This window comes from Nelumbo lutea, chromosome 1, assembly GCF_056320005.1.
Source record: "Nelumbo lutea isolate HS-2025 chromosome 1, American lotus-T2T, whole genome shotgun sequence".
Lineage (NCBI taxonomy): Eukaryota > Viridiplantae > Streptophyta > Magnoliopsida > Proteales > Nelumbonaceae > Nelumbo > Nelumbo lutea.
Window position 1 is genome coordinate 81,365,055 of NC_142684.1, and position 14,252 is coordinate 81,379,306.

The 14,252-nt window shown below is 33.6% G+C and overlaps 1 long non-coding RNA gene across 1 annotated transcript; it reads left to right on the top strand.

The window, feature by feature from the left end:
- The first annotated feature begins 9,494 nt into the window (after positions 1-9,494).
- Positions 9,495-13,514, top strand: LOC148875688 (uncharacterized). The gene is made up of 3 exons (XR_016105139.1): positions 9,495-9,820; positions 10,102-10,185; positions 13,168-13,514. It is a non-coding gene; the product is annotated as an uncharacterized LOC148875688 (long non-coding RNA).
- Positions 13,515-14,252: the final 738 nt, after the last annotated feature.

Consider the following 14,252-nt stretch of genomic DNA (forward strand, 5'->3'; position numbering starts at 1 on the left):
ATTCATTTCTTTGCCCATGGCCTCGTCCTGCAAATTTCCATCTCTCCAAGGTGTAGCTCTACCGGATCCATCAGAGTACAGAAGCATCGTAGGTGCTCTCCAGTACATCGCAATCACTCGTCCGGATATAGCCTATTTTGTTAATAAGGTTTGTAGGTTTCTTCATGCCCCCATAGATGCTCATTGGGCTGCCGTCAAATGGATTCTCCGTTACCTAAAGATTTTGTTGGATATTGGCCTTCATTTCACTAAATCAACTTCTCTTCAATTGCATGCGTTCAGTGATGTTGATTGGTCTGGATGCCCTGATGATCATAAATCCATTGGGGGATATCGTGTATACTTGGGAAACAATCTCATTGTGTGGAGTGCAAAGAAACAAGCAACAGTAACTCATTCTAGCACAGAAGCAGAATTTTGAGCAATTGAAAATTCAGTGACAGAGATAATGTGGATTCAGTCACTTCTTGTTGATCCGGGTTTCCCATCCACAACTCCTCCAATTGCTTGGTGCAACAATGTTGGGGACACACACTTAGCTGCTTACCCGATATTCCAAGCATGCACCAAACACGTGGAGGTTCATTTTCATTTTCTACGAGATCTAATTCTCAAACAAAAATTGTTGGTCAATTTCATCTCATCAAAGGATCAAATAGCCGACATCATGACTAAGTCTCTTCCAACACTGTTGTTTCTTCATCTTCGGTCCAAGATGCACATCTTCTTGAAGTTGTTTTGCTTGTGGGGGCGTGTTAAGGATAATGGTGCACAACCCGATGCATCACGTATCCAAGGAGATCAGAAACTATCTGAAGATCAGAAGCTATCCTCATAGGATAATCTCTATCCTGTTATGATAATCCCATCACACTATTCCAATCCTCTTGTAACTGATCTTGTTTGTACACTCTCATAACTCTTGTAGAACTCCTCTCATATGTAAACACTTCAACTATAAATACCACTCATCTGATGGTCTCTGAGCACTATCGACATTATCATTCTCAAATTATTTCTTCTTGCTTCAATTATTATTTCAGTTCTTATTTTCTTAATTATTTGGCACTCCTCCATGGAGACTACTCTAGTTTTGGTCTATGTTGACGATATCATAGTGATGGGCTCGAGTCAGCATGCAATTTCATCATTACTTGCTACCTCAAGCTCCACCTTCTTCATTAATGATCTTGGCCAGCTTCACTACTTCATAGGGGTTGAAGTTCTCAGACATGGGTCCACTATTCATCTCACCCAACAGAAGTACATCATTGATCTCCAAAAAAACTAATATGGATTCTACCAAACCTGTCTCCACACCAATGTTGGCTGGTTTGTCATTATCCAAGATGATGGGCACTCACTTATTTGATGCCATAGAGTATTGCCAAATAGTTGGTGCACTCCAATATATAACTTTGACTTACCCAAAAATATCATCCAGTGTTAAGTTTCTACACAGCCCCATCACTATTCATTTGACTACTACCAAGCTTCTATTACACTACTTGAAAGGCACCTTGCACCATGACATACAGTTTATATCTTCTTCCTCCTTCCAGTTTCATGCCTTCTCTGATGCTGATTGGGATGGATGCCCAGATGGCAGACAATCTCATGGGGTTTTTGCATTTTTCTTGGTCCCAATCTCATCTCTGAGATGTCCAAGAAGCACTCCATAGTATCGCACTCTAGCACAGAGTCCCAATCTCTTCTCTAAATTGCACATTTCCATGCCTTACCCTCCCAAACTGTGGTGAGATAACATTGGTGCCACATATCCCATGACTAACCCAGTCTTTCATTATTGTACGAAGCACATAGAAATTGATTTCTACTTCGTATGAGAACAAGTGTAAAACAAACAACTTAGTATTCATTACATCAGCACAAATGATTAGCTAGGAGATATACTCACCAAAGCACTTCCTAGTCCAAGGTTCACCCTACTACATACCAAGTTGAAAGTAGGTCTCCCACCTTCAACTTGAGGGGGGTGTTAGAGTAATCGATATCCACTATAACCATTTGAGATAAACTCAAACCCTCAAACCTACTATTGTATTTATCCTTTTTTTCTATCTCTATTTATCTCTTATTTTCTTTGTATTTATCACCTCATTATTGTAGTCTGTATAAATTCACTCACTTTCTTCATACTAAATACAAGGAAAACCATTTCTCTCAAACACTTTCAGAATGTTAATTGGTATTACTACCTAAAATATAAGACTTAGGGCCTGGTCGTTTCCTCTTAACCTTATTTCTTAAGAGGAACCTTTAAACTTTAAGAGAAAATTGGGTGTTTGTTTCCTCTTATCTCTTATTTCTTGAAGTGCAATCATACAACTTTTTGTTTTCCAATGATACTCCCAAAAAGACAAACAAAAGCTCTCATATATAGGGTCAGAATGAATATTTGATCATTTTCAGAATTCAAAATAACATTCTCTGCATTTGGAGTTTAGAGGAAATAAAAGTTCACCAATACCAATATACCTCTTAATGTAATTATTGCACTTTTAGATGTCAAACATCAAAGCAAATGAACAAGCAATGAGAGGAATTTGAATGAGGATATAAATGGTTGTTCAAATTACATTCTTATCCTTACAATTAGAATGAGACCAAATTCAAAAATTGGGGTATTTTGGTCAAGCAAAAGTTCCACACTTTTAATAGTAGTATAAATATTTATAGGCAAATGGAAGTAATTATAGGTGGATGGAATGAAGAATTCTAGAACTTTTTTCTTGATACGTTTAAATTTAAATACTTAGGTTGATTTGATGGGACGTGCATCAGATTGTATAATGGAGGCCATATAGCATGTATAGACTATCGTCCCATCGCAAGCTTCCACCCTTTCACAATCTTACCATGTGTTGTATGTGAAAAACTTTTGCAGAGCACGCCTGTATGGCATTTCTTACTTTTCTTCTATAGGTCTGTATGGGCTTCTTTTGCAGATTTGTGTGAGTAAGCATGCTGCATTCCTATTGATCTATAAGGAGGTAACGCAGTTGGTAAAATTAAGCCTTTATTTATTGGGTAAATTACAAATAGGTACCTTATAATTTGGGGGTAGTGATAATTAAGGGCCTTAACTTTTTATTGGGACATTTTAGTACTCTAAATTTTTAGAAATACACGCTTAAGTCCAACTCTGTTAAAACTAACATTACAATAAGGGCAAAATTATAAAAATGACCATGTTTAAATCCTCTTTTGATCTCTGAACTTTTATTTTACTCTTTTTTTCCATATGAAACCATCTTTATACTTTTTTTCAATAAAGAATAAAAGCATTTGCATGGAACAATGAAGAACAATGGAAAAAAAACAAAGTCTAAATATGGGCATTTTTGTAATTTTAGCATCATTATAATGTTAGTTTTAATAGAACTGGATTCTAGTGTATATTTTTAAAAATTCAAGGTAGTAAAATGTTACACTTGAAAGGTCTCATTACCTCCAAAATATAGGTACCTATATGTAATATACCCTTATTTATTTTACTCCAATGTGAGTAACCGGGATCAACTTGTGATACTACTGCGATAATAAGTCCACCTTCTTATTGTATTAAGCAATTCATGCGTTTTTAAAACATTTCAAGTAAAAAAAATATTTTTTATAAATTAATCGAAGAGAAAATTCAAAGAGGAAATTGTTTTGTTGGTTCTAAATTTTAAGAGAGAAAATACCATATACAAATCCATCCAACAACATACATCTACAACATTGTCATGAGTAATGAGAGGTATAAACCAAGGTGCTGTTTTCGGATGTGTATTTTTTTTAAAAGAAAATTGAAACCATTTGTTTTGAAAATAAATTGGTTTTTAAAACAAAAAACACAAAAGATATGTTCATAATTAATGTATATGTCCAAGGTTGTAACAAGTTTGACTTTTGTCAAGGCAAGTCTGTGCACCGTTCGAACAACCTTGCAATCTTGCATTGAGAATATCTTACATGAAATAAATCACATAAGTACGGAAATATTTCCAACGTAAGTCTTTAAAGGTTGTTGGAATGGGCTTTGCCCTGACTAAAGCCGGACTCGGCTGTAACTGTAACTTGGGCCAGATTAGCCAAAATCCAAACCCACAAAAGTTGGGTGAGTGGGGTTAGATTGAAGTCACAGTTAGGTTAAGGTTGAAAAGTATAAATCCAACTTAACTTCATATTTATAAGTATAAATATAGTATAAACATGTATTTATATATGTTTACATGCAATTATAAATCCATATATATATGCTAATAGTTTTTAAGTTTAATGACAATTTTCTTTTTTCTTTTTTTTGGAAGGCTGGAGCACAAGTTATTAACTTGTGCATGTACAAGTTCTCCTATGTCATAGTAATTGAGATTTATATAACTTGTACACTTCAAATAATAAATTATTAATTTTTTCTTTTTTGTTCTAATTTCAGTTCTCATATTTTCACAATAAGATTTAAGTAAAATACCTAAACCATATTTTCTAGTCCTAAGATCTAGTATTGTAGCTAAGAAATATAGAGGAGAAATATTTTCTCAATATTTTTTAAATTTAACTTTCACTATATAAATAATATTATTAAAATTTAAATTAATTCAATGTTTTAAAAAATATTCACTAATCATAAAATAAATGACTAACTAAATACAAGAAGTTGGGTAATAAACACCTGAAAATTCATTAGTTATATCATAAAAATTTGTAAAAATTATTTTATACAAATTGTCATTTCCCAATCTTCATCAATTATAAAATCATGGGACATTTTCTCATTATAAAAATTAATAAGAATATCTTTGTGTGAAATACAACTTTCTAACATAGAATAGATAGAATTCCTATGTTAAACATCTAATACAAAATTTTAATATTTTAAACCATATTTTTGACATAAATATTTAAATTCTTGTTTTCTTATACTATAACTTCTAATATACATAATACATTTTCTAATTTTAGAAATATGATGAAAAATAATATTTAAAGAATCTTGAACACATAAATTTATGATATGACATGTACATCTAATATGAAATAATTTACTAACAATATCAAAACTAATAGAAAAAATTTTATTTTCAATTCCGTAAGCATGTAAAATATTTATTATACTTGTAGAAAATGCTGGGCCAGTATGTGGCCATTCAAGTCTTGTAAAACCTGATTTTGTTTTCTTTGTAAAAGCCAATGCTCATCAATAAAATGTCTACTAGCACAAATATAACTTATATTATATTTGAAAATCCAAATATATGTAAGTGTAATTTTAGAATTAAAAGTTGACAAAGTAAAAAAATTAAATCTTTGTTATATAAATAAAACTTTTTAAAGCATCTACTTTAATTGTATTTCTATAAACATTTTAAATTAGGGATTTATAGATTGTTGTAAAAATCCTTTTACCCTAATGTCTTCAGTTAATAAAAATGGTTGATCAAATGTACAATACATTTAGATAATTCTTGTATCATTTGTTCTTGAGAATATTGAAAATTACCAAAAAATGCACCCAATTTGTGGTTGATTTTCATTATCTTTATTTTTTATTTCAGTGGCCTTATGTTTAGCCAAATGGCTAGAATCACCCTTGCTACTATAACTAAAATCGCTCTTACATTTACGCAAACAATCTTCTTCCCTTCCCCTTAACATTTTCTATAGTAAATATTTCCCAAACTAGGCCAGACAGCTTAGCCTTTTCTTTTCCCTAGTAGCAGTACTAGGGGTAGCAGCTCAAACAACATCAACTATAAAACCACTATCACCTATATCGGTGTTGTTGTACTGTGACTGGACATCATTAAAGACAAACATGTTAGGAAATTGATTTTGAGAGGAATCAACAAATTTTAAAAAATTATAGTATTAATTTAACTAAAAAAATAAAAAATAATTTAACTGCAACTTACCCGATCTAGAATCCCAACTTTGTTTTAAGTGATAAAGCTTCTAAGCCTCTCAAATTGCTAACTTGAGATATTTAAGCAAGCCTTCTTCTTGTTAAAACTTGAATAAAGTCGAAAATTAGGGACTAGGAAGCAATGGTATGAGAGAGTATGTGAGTGTATGAGAGTGTGCATAAGAGAGTATATAAGAGTATAAGAGAGTATTAGAATTGGTGTGATGAGAATGATCGAGTGCAATGGTATTTATAGGAATTAGAATTAATTTAACTGACCAAAATACCCTTAAAATTAGCCATTTTATAGTTATTAGGAGGAGTACTTTAGTCTTTCATAAAGTTAATTATCACTTTATCCAAATGCCCCCAAACTAGCTATTTTATAGTTGTTAGGGGGGATATTATTGTCATTTTCTCCCCACAAAGCCAAAATACATAAATGGCCCCACTAACTAATTGTTTATAGTTGTTGGGGGTATTTATTTAAAAAACCCCAAACGTGGGCTGACATGGCCTGTGCAGCGAGCTTGTGCCAATACATTCCACTTGTTTGTGCTGGCCCGTAGGCCTCAAAATCCAAGCCCAACATGGCCCAATTGGTACAATAACATGTTGGGCCAGGCATGACCCACTTTACAATTCTATTAGGAAGAGTACAACTAGACCTATTCATGGGCCGGGCTGAGTTTTCACTTTGTATTAACAGATTTTTTTAAGGCCCGAGCCTGAACCCGGCCCTCATAAAAAGCCCGAAGCCCGGGCCTGGGTCCGAGCCCAAAATTTAGCCCATGTTGTTGCTACTGCTGAAGCGGCTGAATAGAGAGAGAGTGAGAGAGTGAGAGAGAAATTATAAAGAAAAAAAAATGTATATATTAAATTATAAATATATATATTTCAATAAATATTATATTATTTATATATTTTGTATAATAATAAAATACATATTATGTATTTTATAAAATATATAATGTTGAGTCGGGTCGGGCTGGGCTTTTTTGACGAATCCTGAGCCCGGCCCGTAACACAGTCGAGCTTATTGTGTTAGGCCCGAGGTCAGGCCTGCAGGCCTAATTACATGACCAAGCCCGACCAAGGTGCAGGCTGGGCCGGACCATCGGGCTACTCGGCCCATGAACAGGTCTAAGTACAACTGCAAATGTATACAAATACAAATATGTACTATACAAATATGTATAGTACAAATCCTAGTATATTGTATTTTAAAATTTTGCATTTACACTATACATATATACATTATTTCTAAGCGTTGTATTTGTACTTCTCCAAAAGTGAGCCTAAGGCATGATTTCCACAAACATTTTTACTCTTTTTCTGGTAGTCAACATTTTTATTCGAGGTATGGAGTGTTTTGGCTTCCACAATGATTTCCAATTTAGGCCTCGACAAACAAATCGATTGATAAAGCAATTTACTCCCAAATTGAACACAAAGCAATTAATTTATCCCCAGAATTGCACATAAACTTGCCATGTGGTGTGTCAATGTCCAAACAATATTTATCTTTACTTGAATTTCCATTACAAGGGGGCCTAATTGCCAAAATGAATTGAACTGAATCAGCAACGATCAAAACATCAATACAATATTACAGATATGAGGTGTGTTGTATCCATATCCACAAGGATGAGTACAGGGCACGCTACTAGTCTTACGAATCAGCCAATCGTGCACCCAGCCCTTTTTTGACAATTTTTTAGTTATTTTGGGTTTTTTCACTTTATTACTATGCATTTGACCATTGAAAATGATTCTAGTCTGAGAAGAAGAGGAGGAGGTCTCCCCCATTTTCCCATTTAAACAAGTAAAAGAAAAGGTATGTTTTACTTTTTCTACTTTATTTATTTATGTAAATGTTTTAATGCAGAAATTTAATTTTTATTTTGTAGACTTGTAGTTAGATTTATAGTTCTTTTTTAAAAAGTTAAAAAATAAAAAAAATATATACATTTTATATGTCTTAAGCAATTTATATTAATAATTAATTAATTAAAAGTTATGTTAAAAATGAAAGCATATTTATTAGATTAAAAACTTAAACATTGTTTGATGTTATTAGCAATATTTTTGTATGATATTTATATGATTTAGAGTCCCAATATTGTTGTTTGTAATTTTATCTTCATGTAAAACTATTAAAATTGTGCATTATCATGTGCTTATATTTTATTAATGGTTAATTCAGCTTTAATTTAGTTTTATATGTATTTCTCCAATGTATTCAAGCATTCTTCTCATCTTTTCATTCGTATCTATGAGTTTCAAAGGTCGTGACAATCCTTCAAAAACAAATAGTTTTCATCCACGCGTGCCTTATAGTGTGAGTGCTACCATTGTTTGTTTAATTTCTTTCTTTTTGTGTGTCCCTTGCAAATTAGAAGAGAAGAGCTAGTCCACTAGTCCTATCGAAACTAAAGAATCAACCTCCAATAGCATCAACCATGTGAGTGCCCAAGAAACTAAGATTTGGTTTCTTATCATGAGATAAGGATGAGATGGATTATGATGGGTTTGGGATAGAATTTGAGATTGGTTGATTTCATCGTTCTAATTCTATAAATACAGTGTAATCCTCATACTTGAATCAATGTAATTTATCATTATTCTCTGCATCACCTTTAAAACATTATTACGTACAACTAATTTACTTCTATATATCACACTTCAGCCACCAAAATATTATGTTTAACTGCAATCTGACATGCACTCAGGTGCAAATAGAAAACAGAATATAGTTGACCTTCTCCAATGAGAAAATCTCGATGGAATTAAGCTCATCTCTACTCCTATGGCAGTCGATACTTCTCTCTCCAAATTCTGTGGTGATCCCCTTGTAGATTCCACCCCGTACCATCATCTTGTAGGCGTCTTGCAGTACTTGATGTTTACTCAACCTGATATATGCTTTGTGGTTGTGCCAGTTCTTCCATTCGTCCACTTCTCTTCACATGATTGATGTTAAATGTATCTTACGATACTTCAAAGGAACACTTGATTTTGGTCTTGCTATTATACCTTCCTCTTCTCGCCTTCATGCCTTTTCTAATGTTGACTAGATTGGTTGCCCCGATGATCGATGCTTTCAAGGATGTTTTTGTATATTTATAGGCGGCAATTTAATCTCCTGGACTTCTTTCAAGCAAGCAATCGTCTCCAAGTTTTGTACCGAATCCAAATATCAGAGTCTTGCCAATGCCGCCTCTAAGCTTCTTTGGTTCCACTCTCTTCTCTCTGAAATTGGGGTTTTGCCCTTTGCTCCTCCCATCCGGTCTTCCAAGCATGAACAAACACTACAAGAAAGTGAAGCTTTAATGGCGTTTTTCTCAGTGGCATTCATTTTATCGCCACTATATATTATCTTTTAAAATGCTATTATATCCATATAAAAAACGCCATTATATATATATATATTAAGTGGCAGTTATTAAAACTTCGTTAAAAATAAATTTAAATTGCCACTAAATATATAAATTTTAAGTGGCATTTATTAAATTGCCATTTAAATCACCTTTAAACACCATTATATCAACAATTTATTTTAACCATTTACCATTTATTTCACTTCAACATCAATGTTTTAGATTTAACTTCACCGAAGAGAAAGTATGCAACAAAAATGGTGTGGATACCAACTTATTCCTGCGCCCATTCTCCTCTCTGGCAACGCACGTCTCCTGCCAGTCTACCAAGAACCATTTAGCGGAAGCCACCACGATAGAACCCTAATTTCTTCGCTTAAAACTATTGTGTTCTCCCCTTCATCAAATCTTGGCTTTTGCTAGAATATTTTTTATTTGTTTTAATCTCTTGCAAGCTAGATACTTTGAGTTTGGCTGTGTCGTATCTTCTACAATGGATGACCAATTGGTCCTTCTCTCTTGCTTGGAGCTGGTTAGTTTAAATTCAATTCATGTGTTCCTTCTTATCTTCTCAGGAGAACCATTAATTGCCGACAATTTTTTTTTTCAAACCTATGCTTGTTCTCTATTTTTGTTTCTTTTTAGGTTCTATTGATTTATTTTGATTGTTGTGAGTTGAGCTTAATTTGATACTTCTGTGTATGGTTATTGTTCATTTATATAGAAAATTTGTTAGTTTGGATTTGTGGGGTTTGTTTAACATATTACAAGTCTCTTTTCCTTTTGATTTATTTTAGCAATTATTGTGCTTAGGTTCTTTTGGGACCTTTCATTCTGGGGTTTCTTTAGGGTTATTGGAGTGCATGGTTGGAGTCGATGGACGAATTCATATTTCAGGTATTTTTAAAGTTAAATCCTAGTTTTGTATTGATTATTAGGAGTGTTATACCTCATTAGAGCTTTAGCCTAAGGCCTTTCAACATGTGGGGCTTCCAACTTTCATTCATGTAGTATGAATCAGGGTTTCCTCTAAGTCAACTGTAGAGGATTCATGCACCCCTTAGCTATATTTATAGACATCCGTCAAGTCTGGCTATGGATCCATTATATTCCATGAGATTAAGTCATACTTCTGGGGATCCCATGTATATGTAGTGACCTAGTCTTGTAATGATATGTTGTTCAATCCAATGAGCTTGTTTTACTATTTATTGGGCTCTTTTTGCCTAATTTAATCTTAGCCTTTGTTTTAGTTTTTTTTTTTTTATTATTAATTTTTATCTCTCGCAATCTGTGAATTGAGTTGAGCTTGCTGTTGTGATTGTGCCATCTTTTCTCCAACAAAGGAGATATTGGTCCTTCTATCAGACGTGGGGCCGTTGGTCTTTCTTCAGCAACAGCTGAAGTATTCTTCTTTTATTGCCTCATGATTCCAAATCAGAAGGCGTTCAGTTAAGGATAGATTGTTGAGTGGGTCAAAACAAGTGGCTTTCTTTTGTATATAAATGCAATGTTATTGTTTTGGTCCTTGCCATGTTGACTTGTTTGCTTGTGTTGGGCTGATAATCTTGTGCCCTTCTTTTGTCCTTTCTGTTGTTTTCTCTTAATAATTTTTTTTTTTAATTTTTTCCCTATAAAAATTGGATTAGAGTTTCCTAGTTCTTGTTTGGATTCTTTGTTACCTCATTTTGAGATCAGCTCTGTAATAGATTTTCCAATGTAGTTCTTTTGAGAACCCTGCTGGGGACTGCAGTCCCGAACTCGAGGAAGGGAGAGAGATTTGTACACATGTCAATGAGCCAAGATGCATTTTCAATTCCAGGCATGCATTATTCAAGGACTTATTCTCTTTGACTTCTGCATGGGCTACATTAAATAAGATATCATTTGAACATAAATAGCACCATTTTTTGAATTATGAATTGTATAGGCCATGTGTCTATTTTCTTTGATATTTCTCACTTCGTGGACTTTCCCAAGTCTTTGTTGTAAATTTCTAGTACTTATGATATATTTCTCAAGATCTAGTGTTATTTGCAAAACCTATATTTTCTCTTGGGGAACTGGGAAACTCATAATGTTCATATGATATATTGATTTTCTTGGTATACATATAATTAAATTGAGATTCTTGATTGCTGTTGTACTATTTACATAATGAGTTTATAGAGGAACCATTTCCAACTGTTGATTTAATTTATTCCTTCCTAGTCATCTCAAGGTTGTAGTTGATGAGAAACTTATCATTAACGATGATAGTCTAGTTTGGCCTTTTATGTTATTAATATGTTTTCCACTATCCTAAATTCATAGTTCTACATATAGAAATGAGTAGATCTGGAAAACTTTCTTATCCAAAATAATTTAGATAAGGGGAAATGAATTTTACATTAGTGGCTACTTTTTGTTTTAATTTCTACAAGTTTTGTTTAGTTATTTATGAATTTTTGAATAATTGTTAGAGTGTGCCTACAAATCATTCATTAGAAGTGATGGAGGTCTTGGAGCACAACTACTCAAGGTTCAAGATGATATACCTATTTGAGTGTCTATAGTCTTGCAGCATTTGGCTCTTTATTCATTGGAAACGGGGCCTAAGTGGGTTAGAAACCCACTCAAATTGGAAGGTCATAGCCTTGATGGTGTTTGAATTTGTCTTCAAACTTATCTATTAGATTATTTTATGGAGAACTCACTCCAATAGCCTTCAGTTAAATCTCCAACACACCCTGTGACACCTTACTCTTACCACCTAAAGTCATGTCTTGGACATACTTGGCACCAATCCTTAATTGGTTTGATGCCCAAGGTTAGGTATGTATCCACTCTAGTACTCCAAACCTCCCAAGACGCCAAATAGCTGAGGCCAACATTAGCTTATGGTCCTTTTAGACAACAAGAAAAAGACTAGGTGAATAGCTGAAATGGATTAGAAATTATTCATTTCTATCCTTTATAGTAATCTATGAATCCACAACCCACTTCAACCTAAAACCCCATACTTTAAATAATCAAATTGGAGTAAACAAAACAAACCCAAGTGCATCCATATCTCCCTTTTTTGGATCAATATCAATGATTGAAAAAAACTGTGTGGTATTATGGTAGAGTAGCAATATTATGGAGCTTATGGGGAGAAAGGAATCTAAGAATTTTTGAAATTTAGAGGCTAACATGTCCCATTATATATGGTAGAAACCTCTCATTGGGTGTTGTCTAGCGGATGAATTGTAGAGAAGATGCAGATAATGGTGGAATATTCATAAAAAAAAAAAAAAAAAGATGTATATGATGAATGGATGGCACCTAAACAGGGAATATTAAAAGTAAAACTTTGGGCAGTTTATCTCCCTAGGAAAATACCAATACAAGATGTGGTACAATGATGATGTGAACATAGGTATTGAACATATGGTCAGTCTAGAGGCTGCCCTATTTAATGGAAGGCTTGAATCAGTCTATGCACCTTCCATATTGCAAAATAAGTTGGTCATGTTGGATCAGACCCAACCCTTGTTTTTTCTTTCCTTTTCACAAAGTGATTGCTCTCAGACTTGAACCTGTGTTCTCATGTTTGTCAGCCTGAGTTTTTACCATTACACTAGGCAATTACTGGTATGAACTTGATAAGTACTTTGTCTTCTACAAGAATCCATGCAACCTAGTTGATTTTTTGCAGTATAGCTGTTAAAACTTTGTATGAAACTTGATCTCGAGTCAACATGTGTACTTTATTTGGTCATTAAGTTTTTATTCTTGGGTTTCTTATAGACAGACTCTAAGACGTGTTTGAGGTCTTCTACCCCCCCCCCCCCCCATTTGAGTCATATTAACAAAAAAAGACCTTTGTTCTAGTGTTACTAATACCTCGTTTGGTAGGGCTTTAGCATTGATTGAGCTGCCTCAGAGAAGCGGGTTTTTCCCCAAACATGACTTGAGGGCTTTCTGTGTGGGGCCTACCTTGCAAAGCCTGAAGCCATTGCATGAAATCCCTCCCAAACGGGCACTAAATTATTCTATGAAAGTAGTTCTGCTACAGTTGAGGATTGAGCTTAGTTATTGGAAAACATTGCTTGATCATATAAAACATTTTGGTTTATATGATATGGGTTTGGACCGTTTGGTAACAGAACATAATCGTGCAAGCATATAGATTAATTGTTTTATATCTATTGTAAAATTATTCTATGATGTATGTATATCAATAATATGAATGTTTCTGTCTACATGAACATCCAACTTGAGGTCTGTCCATCTGTCTCTGTGTCTTGATATTTGCATCTGTATGTATACATGTATGTCTATGCACAAGAGACCAGTTACAAGGAAATGGGGGGTTATGACTTATGAAAAGGAATTCCTTATCTGAAAATAAAAAAAAAAATATTTGCACCAATTTTTATTATGTTTATTTATTGTTAAATGTTGTATGCTTAATTATGAAATTATGTTAATTACATAAACTATAAACTGAGGTCATTTCATAAGTCCAATCATATTTTCCAAATTAGTATACCTTCTTAGCATAAAAGATGGCTTTACAGATCTCAAACTTATTGGCTTTGTATACCTTCATTGTTATTCTTGATGAGAGAGAGATGAGCACACATCTCAAACTTATTGGCTTTGTACTGGGGACAATGAGGTTTCATTAAGAGCTTTCCAAAAACAACCAACTTGTAGATACTCCCAACAGAACAAGGAACCCTTACATCGACCACAAGAAAGAAAGAAAATATAATTTAGAAATATAAAAGGAAAGGAAAAGCAAGGAAATGAAAGAACTCTAGGGATATGGAAGAAAGCCTGCCACCTCCCAGCTCTTCATCAAGTTTGTAGATGGAGTTCATAGTAATAACCAACTCTTATTGGATGGACCAATAATAAGACATATTGGATTGGACCAATCCTGTCCAAAATATTTATTAGATTGGATTGGACCTGGTCCATCCGTAATAAATTTA